Genomic DNA, 11,041 nt, shown 5'->3' on the forward strand with positions numbered 1-11,041 from the left:
AGAAAAGTGGTTCGCGTTTACTAACATTCAGCAGTAACATCATCTCTTTACGATTCTTCTTTTGGAGCTGAATTAATAATTGAATGGAGCAATTTTTTTATTCGTTGTTTTCGATTCGTCTGTTTATGTCTTGATTGTAAAATATTCTGTCTGTGTGACGCGAGATTAATACATCGTATTTCGCTCCGTTTTGAATCTAAATCTATATGAGATTTATCAGTGTTTATCAGCTATGGGTCCGTCCGTGAATAAAGGACGAAACAAAATGCAGAACGTCACAGATTTATTTAGAACCGCTATTTACACGTATTCACAAACAGAGATTTGACTATACACGCTGAGCAGAGACTCCCTGAAAGACGGCTTCTCAAGCATGTACGAGAGAGTAGAAAAGATTTTGCCTTCTCCCTCAACTACAAATTCCATCCACTTGGAGCGCTTGTATAGAGGGAAAGAAAAGTCTAGATTCTAGAGCTGGGTTAGCCACCCCGCGGCACGCAGGCCAAAAGTGGCCGCGAACGCTTTCCTACCGATATACGTACATACATAATCTGCATTGTTGTAATCCAATGCACGACTGAAAAATAAAAACAATTTAGACCTCAAAAAGTGTCAAACTAAACATTTTTACGAAAATAAGAACACAGTTGAACAATATTTTGCAGAACGGAGAGAATGCTCGCGTTACATAAAAACGACATGCATGGTCTGCATATTCAAATTTGCAGAGGCATGGCAACCTGGCAGGGGTAGCCAGACTTGGCTACCCCTGTTCTAGCCTACATTCTTGAAGTTTCTTGTGAGATCCCATTCTTTATACAAATTTCTCTGGCGCCAAGTCAACATTCAGACTTCGGAGCACTGGCGCTGCGGTCAAACTCGACAAATTTGACGCCAATTTAGGAAAATTTACAGGAAAATGCGTTATTTTCGTTTTTTGCAGAATGTAATAACAATTAACCCTACCTACAGGCGAAAAACGATATAATAAATGATAAACTATGACTGTTTACATAATTTTCGAAACACTATTGGGTTATTTTTTGCCGGTGAGCAAATTATCCCTCCAATTTGCAGCCCAGGCTGCAAACTATTTATCCTATTCATTTAGGTATGCTTTCTCATTAGACTTGCAACCTTAACCCTAGAAGAACCGATACCGTTCAAAAAGACCGGAAGCTGATTTTTACTACAAGATCTAGATTTTCATAAATTTTGTTTATGTTTAAATATAAATATGAGTATAAGTAAGAAATGGAATAGAAAGAATCGGAGTTTTTTTTTCCAAATAAATGTTGTAATTACATTTTATTTTTAACCTCTTTGCTCAAGAAGCACACATACATGTGTTATTTAACAGCTTTAAATGGTTTTTATTGTTTGTTTTTTGAAGTATGCGTGAGGGGGTACCCAATCATTAATCAATGTAATGTAATTAATTTTAATGAAGTTAATCAATTATTATTTTTTCTTTATATGCTTACGAAATTCTTTCGAGCTATCGAGCCATCTGATCAACACTGTACTTCGCTTCGTTGTAAAACTCTACGGTTTCAGAAATTTTTTCTCACTTTGAGAATATATACTGTATTTCAATGCATCGAACGTAGTGAAAGAAGAACGTTTTTGTTTTCTTACTCTCAGGAAACACAAAATGTAATACCTTCATGTGTAAATGTTTATTATATCAGCTGTATTTCAGTAAGTATTTATGAAGGAAAACAATCATCACGTAGTCAAATAGCTACTCTATTTAGTTTCAGATAAGATTCAATGATTTGCATCACTGCATTTTTGGCCGTATTAGTGGATTTTTTCCCCCGGAATTAGTCGATCATTGAGGATGCTTTTAACTAGCCAAAGCGAGCGTATCTATGTTAGAGATATGCCATGATTCAATGAAATATTAGCTAAGCATGGCTATGCGTTACCGGTCAAACTGACCGGTGGTGGTCAGTTTTTTTAAATTTACAATAGTTAGTGTAATATTTGAGTATTTTCAGGAAAAGCCGTAAAATTTCAAAATTTTAAACGATCTGGTTCATTATGAAGGTCGAGGGAGAAAATCAAAAACGGTCGAAATGACCGCCGTGGTCCTTTAGTATTCTAAAAGATAGCCGACAAGTCAAGGAACTGCTTCGTACTTACTTTGGGGATCAGCAGACAGATGATAAGGCCTGCTGCGGAGATGAATCCCTGTGACTTCAGGTTGTAAGGATTCGTAAAAGATCGTGCTAATGGAGGAAGCACATGTGGACTCAGTTTGAACTGAAAGCAAATAGAACAATCCGCCATTCCTCTAGAAACCTCTCGCCATACCGTTTAGGATTCTATAATTCACTTTCCACTTGTGATTGACGCAAATGGAATGCACATTGATCTTACGCTATGATTTTATAAAAGTATATTGTTATACACATTTATTAAAATTTTGTCTGCAATTTGTGTTTCTTGTTCTCGCTTTTCCACTTGATGGTCGAAATTCGAACTATAACATTTTATTGCAGTTTCCTTTCCGCATGATTCATATAACGTATATACGAAGTTTCAACGAAATATACGTCAATCAGAACAGGTTCTACTTAGGTCCAAGTAGAGCCAGTTTACGTAGTTGTAACCGCCATGTATTATGACCGCACATTCATCTTATTATCATCAGGGATCTTAACCCTTTTCAGCCACGACCCTAAATCAACAACAAAATCAGCTTCCCGACCCACGGGACAAATAACTCAAGAGCCCTGGCTGTCAGTGGATTCAAACTACCAATCTCGGAAGCCCTGCTATCAAAGTATGAGTCATGACCCATGGGTTAAGAACCCGTGTTGTGCACATTCCTTTAAGTTCTGAGGTATAACGGCACATCCTGTTAAGTGTTGCATTTGTTAAGCCGGGTCCACATCAGTAAAGCTACTCAGCAAAAACTGATTTCGAGGTGTGGTTAGCGTAGCGCGGGAAATTTTAATAGTCGGTTTCGCGTAGTCACGCTCCAAAAATTGGTTTTTGCGCCGGTAGTAGTTGCGTAACGCTGCTGGTGGGGACCTGACTTTAGCTTTTACAGTAAACGCGTGTAGACATGTGTACCGCCACCTGTCTCTCTAATTGGAAGCGAGGAATTGATGAATGGGCGAATTCTTAATCCGTTCGTACTGACAAGCACTATTCTTTTACCAAATGAAGTAAAAGTAATTTTATATTTAAAATAAGATGATATCATTCGAAAGGTAAACGAATGAAAAGATTCATTACGAGAGACAAAGAAACAAATTGTCTCATAACAAGGAAGTCAATTATTTCACGAGTCGATCTGATGCAAAAAAAACCACGAAACGTATTTATTGGAGGGTGAAAAAAGAGTCGTTAAGAGATCGCTGATTGATCTTTTTGCGTTACCTTCTCCATCATGAGAAATGAACCGGACGGAAACAAACTTGCTTATTCCTAATTAGTACACTTTATTTTTTCATTTGTATCCGACGATGAGAACTTACTTGTTGTCCATTGATTTTTCTCGTTCATTTCGCACATCCGGGAAAAAGAATGATCACGAATCGAAACATGAATAATAAAACATGGATAATGAGCGAATGCGAGGAACATAAATCGCGAATTTTTTGCATTCTGAAAACAGCAATTTCTCCGTTTGTTTTTCGTAGCGCAATTCCCATTTTTCATCCGAATCTCCTTTTTCCCCCCCAACATCTAATACAAGATACATTTCTTCGGACGGCAAATGCATTTCTTGCTCTTGCATCTCATCATTTCCAACTTATATCCTGCTCATCATTTCAAAAAAAAGAACGGCGGGTTGATCGTCTACTACTCGGATTACGTCAAAAGCTAGCTGATCCTTTTTATGCTCTCGGATGCATCATCGGGTATCTATTATGTGGAAGACGGTTTTTACGATGGGATATGACGGCATATGGCTTGTTTGTTTCATTTTATATCATGGTAAAAATCATTTTCTGAGTTTATAAGTAGCCAAGAAAAACGACCCCCCCCCTCCCGTGGTTCTGGCAAGTAAGAACTGAATTTACATCAGCGTAGGCATTCCCTCTGAAAATCATTGTATATATTGAGACTTGCATTGAATTATTTCTCGTGCTCATTTTGGCCGCCATCGTAGAATAAGCGATGGTGATGACGTGTAAAAGGAAAAAATAATATAATAATAGTAATCGCAAGTATTATATAGATTTAGAAGAAGGTATTTATCCTATATATGGGATATGACGACATAGGGATACGGAAAATTCGCCTCCCACATTTCGTTCTCAGGACGTTCCACTCCCGGAAGGGTCAAGTGCTTGGGTGAGTGACCGCATAAGTGATCGTATGAGTGACTGAGTGAGGGGGGTGAATGGTCGTATTAGTTACGCATGAGTGACTGTATCAGTGACAGCATGAATAAACAAGGGAGTGATCAAGTGAGTGGATGAGTGACAACATCAGTGACCACATCAGTGACCGCATGAGTGACAACATCAGTGACCGCATGAGTGACAACATCAGTGACCGCATGAGTGACAACATCAGTGACCGTATGAGTGAGTGACTGAAGGTGGTATTCACCGACATGGTTTAAGCTATAGTCACAATTTTTTGATAAAGATCGACAAGGATTGGTTAAATTCAGGGTTTTAACCAATCTATGTTGATCTCTTATCCAAAAATTGTGACTACAGGTTTAAACCATGTCGGTGAATACGGTCCTGAGTGAACCAGTGAGTGGATGAGTGAACAAGTGAGTGTGTCAGTGAGCTGGTGAGTGAGTGCGTGAGTCTTTCATACGGGCACTAACTCAATTGTTCACTAAGTAGGTAACTCACCCATTTACTTGGCCACTTAATCGCATGCTTGCCCCGGCTGACAAAGCAACTAGTTGCAGCCCTGCTCACTTAGTCACTCATACGGTTACGGATTCGCTCAATCGCTCATTCACTCGGTCACTCGTTCATTCATCGTTTCACTGGTTCACTCATCCATTCACTTGGCCCCGTCCGATGCGAAATGTTAAGAGGCAAAACGTGTGGAGCGCGAAACGTCGAGCATAAGTTTTCGTAAACCGACGCCGTGTGATAGGATTATTTATTTTATTTCATTTTATATCATGGTGAAATCATTTTCTGACTAAGAGCGGCGAAAGGAAAATATTTTTTTTTTCTCTCGTGGTTCTGGCGATTTAAAATTCAATTTACACCCTTTAGGCATTTCCTCTGAAAATCATTGTATATGCATATTGAGATTTGCAACGTTCATTTCGGCAATTCGTAGAACAAGCGATGGTGATGACGTGTAGAAGAAAAAATAATAATGCGATGAAGAGAAGAAACTAGCTCCAAACAACACGCTACAATGCAGTTCTCTTATGAAAAGGCAAAAGTGAAAATGAACTTGCACAAAAGCACGCGGTAAACAAGTTCCATCTGGATTTGACACGTTCCCTAAGAAAAGAAAAGAAACAATTTTCGCAAAACACGTCATAATGAGTAAATAACGAGCCAGAAACTACAAAATCAGCTGGAAACGAAGCAAAAGCGCAACTTTTATAATGTTTACAAAATGCTGAATAAAGCTCTTTTCATTGAAAACAAAACTTTACTTATTTATGGTGATTTTCGGAAAGAGTTTTCGGAAATCATTATAAAAAGTAAAAATTCTACTGAATTTTTTCCTCTTACCATAAATGCTAGACCTGTAGTGTACCCTTAAGGGTGTTTCTGTATGTGACAATACCCTCTTTAATATTGTATCATAAGTTTCTTTCTTTTGAACCGAGCACAACTTCGGTCTATCGCCATGGGCAATTTACTACCGAATGAGTCGTGTTGGAAGCAGGCTTTAAGCTACGGTTGCATTTTTCGTAAAATGCGAAAGAAAATCTTAGAATGCGAAAGAAGTAGTAGCCACTTTCGCAAAAATGCGTACAGGAGGTACGAAACGAGAAGACATCCAACGATAGATCATTTTAGCATTGTAGCATTTTGCTAAAGCTTTCCCCAGATTTTAGCTTTTTTTCTAAAGGTATTTTTTTATCTAGTTTAAACCCTGGCTGGAAGTGTGCCCAGAATGCGTGATCAGAGTGCGTATCTCGTGTCCTGTGACATAGTACTGCGATCTATATTGCAAACTGTGAGTGAAGTGTGATGTTGGAATTTTTCCCCTTAGTAGGTCTGCTGCGGTTTTTGGTGAGACATTTTGAATCCATGGTTCGTAAACTTTTGTCATCAGCGGTTTCTCTAATTCATGGTTCATCTGAGGCTCCCTAGAATAGTTTAATAGATATTTTCACTTATATAGTAGAACCATTTCAAAGCATAAATAGGCACACAAGTCAATGTCCCCAGCTCTTGACAAAGATTGGCGACGCCCACTTTGAGAAATATTGTTTTAAGGGGTAGGTCGGCTCACATTCACGCCTCGAAGTTGGGGAGCATGGGAAATCAACTTCAGTAAACCACCACTGTGCAGTCTCTGGAGTTCAAATCAGAATCAGCGCGAGTCTATGACGATACCCATACGACCGCACAGCGGCATATTGTACCACACTCTTTACGTTTTTAATTTTCTCGCCTACCTCTGAATGGTTCATAACGTACGCAAAGGGGGGGGGGGGAAGGTTTGATTTCTGCGTACGCCTATGGTTGAGTGAACCACCGTACTAGACTGTGTAGACTTGAATACATCCATTATACTTTCACTTATAGCCAATTCCTCTCTTCTATTTTGGATGATAGATGGCAGTAGCTGCCGAACACATGACAAACGCAACTCTAGCCTTGCGTACAGATTTTAAGAATTGTATATCTCCACGTAACTCACTTATTTTGAATTGCTTATTTAAGTGAATTAACCCCATGGGTGTTGGGAGATCTTTAGATGGTTAGGAGCTAAAATTCTACAGCAGCGGTTCATGTGCATTTCATTTTCAGACTCACGGATTCCAATTAGAAAATGCTTCTAAAATATTTCCAAATAACAAAAAATGTTTAGTTTTGTAGTATTTTTAAATCAGTCAGTGATGTCTTAACAGATGGGCATGACCCGGGGCCCCAAATTACGGAAAGATCTCACGAATTCTGAAGTGATTTCTTTCATAAATTAGGAATTTTATTAATTCTAGAATTATTTCTCTCATTAACATGCAATTTTTAAAATTTTTTATTCAATTATTTTTTGATTGATGCTTGAACCATTTTTATTAATTCTTGTATACCTTCACTAAGGAAGTGTTTTTGTTTATTCTGTTTTGTTATTCTGGAATTAAGTATTTCTTTCATTAATTTCAAATTCTCAACAGGTTTTCATTAATTTTCGATTAACTTGTTCAGACTTTTGTATAGAAATATTTTTCAGCATTTCCAGTGATTTCTGTAATAATGTGATTTTTTGTGTGAATACTGCTTCTCTCCGAAAAATATATGAAATCATGGCTCAGACAGAGGTATAAAAAATGTCTGCTCCCAGCCCAGGCCGCCGATATCGTTAAGATGCCTTTGAAATCATTGGTGCAACAACAAATCCAACTGGATTGTACGTAGATTTACACTACGAATCTGAGAAGCCCTAGACATCCAAGTTTGCGACCATCAGCGACCGATAGTTAAAGAATCCGTAGTCATGGTGATAGGAAGGGGTATCATGGGGTATAAAAACACAGAAGTTACAGTGATACTTCGGCTAACGAACACTTTGGATTACGAATGTTTCGGCTAACGAAGATTTTTTTTTCGTTATTTTTCTGCCTCGGCTTGAGCTGGATTTTCGTGCCATCCATCATCAGAATTACTGTCATGTGGAATCCGATCAACTCATGTCCACCTCGGAATTTTTTTCCAGATGTAACTCCACTTCTCTTTCTGAAAGTTTTTGTATCATTTCATGCGAAATGAAAAATTCAGCTAATAGAAAATGCATAAAAAATAAAAAGGGAGGCTATGTTTTCAGAGAGTGCATCCTTTAAGTGAAAGACTGCGAGCATCAAACTCAACAGTCCGGACATTATCTTATCCATCTGCGTGTATCAGACACAGAAAATGAGCTGACCAAATGGATGCGGACACCTGAGAAGTCGACTGAGTTGTGCCAACACTAGCTTCAGTCTAAAGAAGCTATATGGTATTTGTTGACTAAAGCTGGTGTCGGGTGTGCATGTTGCGGTAAAAATGAAAAATGCGGTTGTTATACATAAAAAATGATTATTATGCATACTTGAGAAGCATTTTGTTAAGTTTGATAAATTTTCTAAAATTTATCACTATTCTCGGCGATTAAACATGTATATACCCAAGTGTCACCGCGTTAGTAAACATGATAAATCGTTCCGTATGATATACTATGCATATATGATCAAACTATGGCCCACAGACTAAATGTGGCCCTCGGAGTCAACTGATGTGCCCCGCGTCCTCAAACCTAATTTTGTAAAAATTAACTAAAGCGACCCATGATTTACTCCCACTCGTGATTCGACGTACTGGCTGTTCTTACGAGTGCACATCCATTATGTAGTGAGCCCTTCATCCATTTGTGTATATTGTATAACCTTATTTTTTTTACTGTGTTTACTTGGTGCCTCAATATACATCATGCATTGGAATGTTTTATTTATTTATTCATTCAATATTGTTTGGCCGAGGCCTATACAAGGAAACGCGGTGGTGAAGTTTCACAGAAGAGACGGTTGATGTTACAAAAAAAAAAAAATCGGGAGCTATTGTACAATTAATAATGTTTGATGGGAGGTTCCAATCGGTTATTGATCGAGGAAAGAAACTAAATTCGAAACAATCTGTGGATGCAAAGATGGGTTTCTTTCAGATGGGAATGATTAATTCTATTATAAAAATATGAAGCTGTGTGGAGAGTTAGACATGTTCTACTGGTATTGTTGTAATTGCTGTATCTGTGCGTTGTTTTATTTCCTATTTTATGTATTATTATTTTCGTATAATAAAGTCCGCCATGGTCCAGCCCCATTGGGGATATGCTAAAATTTCCCGAGACGGCGATGGAGCATGGGCCGTGTTCGGTTTTGAAAGAAATACACTTAATGCATAGTGATATATCTTTTAATTTTTTTGGTATTTAACTTACCAACGGCAGATGGGCATTATGCATATTCACCGGTTAAAGTGATAAATTTATCAAACTTACCAAGACGATTTTTAAGTATGTATAATATTACATTGACCATAATATGTACATAATATAAAATAGAATGATTTTCAGTATGTCAAGTCCAAGCTGTTGTTTTCAGCCCTCGATCAGTTTTTGTCTTTTTTATACCGCTCCTTGGTGTTTTAAAAGACATTTCTTTAAATTTTGGACAGTGCCTGGAACTAATTAAACAATTTTCTATAGAACATATGGAAAATCACGTTTCGGCTAACGAACATGATTCGGGAATGAATCACCTTCGTTCTTAGCCGAAGTATCACAGTATTCTAAACGCCGGTGGTCAGTGATGTCAGTATTCAAAGAAATGAATATATTTAACTACACCTTAGGAAAAGTTTGAATAAAAATTCGATTTCTCTAGGGAAAAAAAAACCGGATACTTTTCGGTGATATCGAGGAGAGAGATAGAGAGAGATCGGTAAACGTGAGATCAACGACGAAATCAATATTTCTTACCTTTTTTGTGTGGAGAAAAGGCATTCTCTCAGAATATCTTTTGCTGCTCCAAACGAATCCGATACATTGTGTCCACGCGCGTACAATAGTACATATTGGTTAATACAGAGCAAGAAAGTGAAATCTGAGATTTTATTCAGATATGTGAGAAGATGGCCTGGAACGCATTCTATTTCACTTGTACAGACATTTTTATTTACATTCCCACAGCGATTCCACACTCCTACTCCATCGGATTCATTCTAAGAAACGAAAAAAAAACCCCCCCAAAAACACTAATATATAAATAAATAAATTTTATTTTTCTCAAACTGCTGTTTCAAAATCATTTCGTTTTTTTTTTTTAAATTGATGTATGAATGTATTTTGTGCAGACATTTCTTCAGACATAACACTGAAAACGCCTTCCGGGCATCTTACGAAAAGGGGAAACACGGAGGACTTTATTGCCTTCGATAAATCTCCGATTAATGTTGACGTAGAATGTCTTCTCTCTCTGAATAAAACTGTTACTGGCAGTATATGTCTAACCCACATTTCAAGACTTTATTTCTTTCTTATGCCTTTGAGTCACGGACGTTTTGTTTTTCTGAATCTTCTTCTGCCTTATAGAAACGGTACTCGGTACCATTTTTTTGTAGGTTGTGTAACGTATTTCTGGCAGTTAATTGAAAGAGCCCATTTAAATAATACAGCCGGATCTACTTATAACGAAGTCGAGGAAAAAACAGCAAAACTATTCGTTACACACGCATCGGCTTGGAAAATGATGCGTTTTTAAAAGCAAAATTTTACACGCGAGATTCGAATTTTTCGATAGGTAATTTGAGCATTCTTAAAATGAATAGATTAAAATGATATATTTTTTAATAAAGATAAAAAAAATTAATTGAAACCCCATGTAAATGAATACATGGACAAAAAATATGCGCCAAATATTGCTGTTGCATATTTGTGTTTAAACCCTTAGGTGGCGCCACTGGAATTTTTGTATGTATGTATATCCTGTGTAATCGTGTTGCGGGGCTTACTCTCTCGCACGCTGTTTGCTTGCGGTGATGCTTATGTGTGTTCGCGTGCTGTACGTTTTAACTGCACTGTGATTAGTTTCTAATGTATTAATAAGTTCACATTAATGAATTAAACCTCCGAAGTGTTTTTCTGCATACACTGTTGTCGAGTGCCGCCTTACCACCCGGTCACTACACTGGCGACGAGGATGGGATAGTAGGTTGAGTTCTTTCTTCTTGATACTTTTGTGATCTTTGAACGATTTGCGTTCAATTGGTTTTTGCCAAATAAGCGTGTAAAATGCGTAATACGTGCATATGGCATATGTAGAAAGAACACTGCATGGTCCTGTATTCTCAACGTGAGTATCCAGGTTTGAAGCCCGTTGACG

The sequence above is a fragment of the Pholcus phalangioides genome, unplaced genomic scaffold (genome assembly GCF_987345545.1).
Source record: "Pholcus phalangioides strain wild (caught in Gottingen) unplaced genomic scaffold, Ppha-v1.0 ptg000014l_1, whole genome shotgun sequence".
NCBI classification, from domain to species: Eukaryota; Metazoa; Arthropoda; class Arachnida; order Araneae; family Pholcidae; genus Pholcus; species Pholcus phalangioides.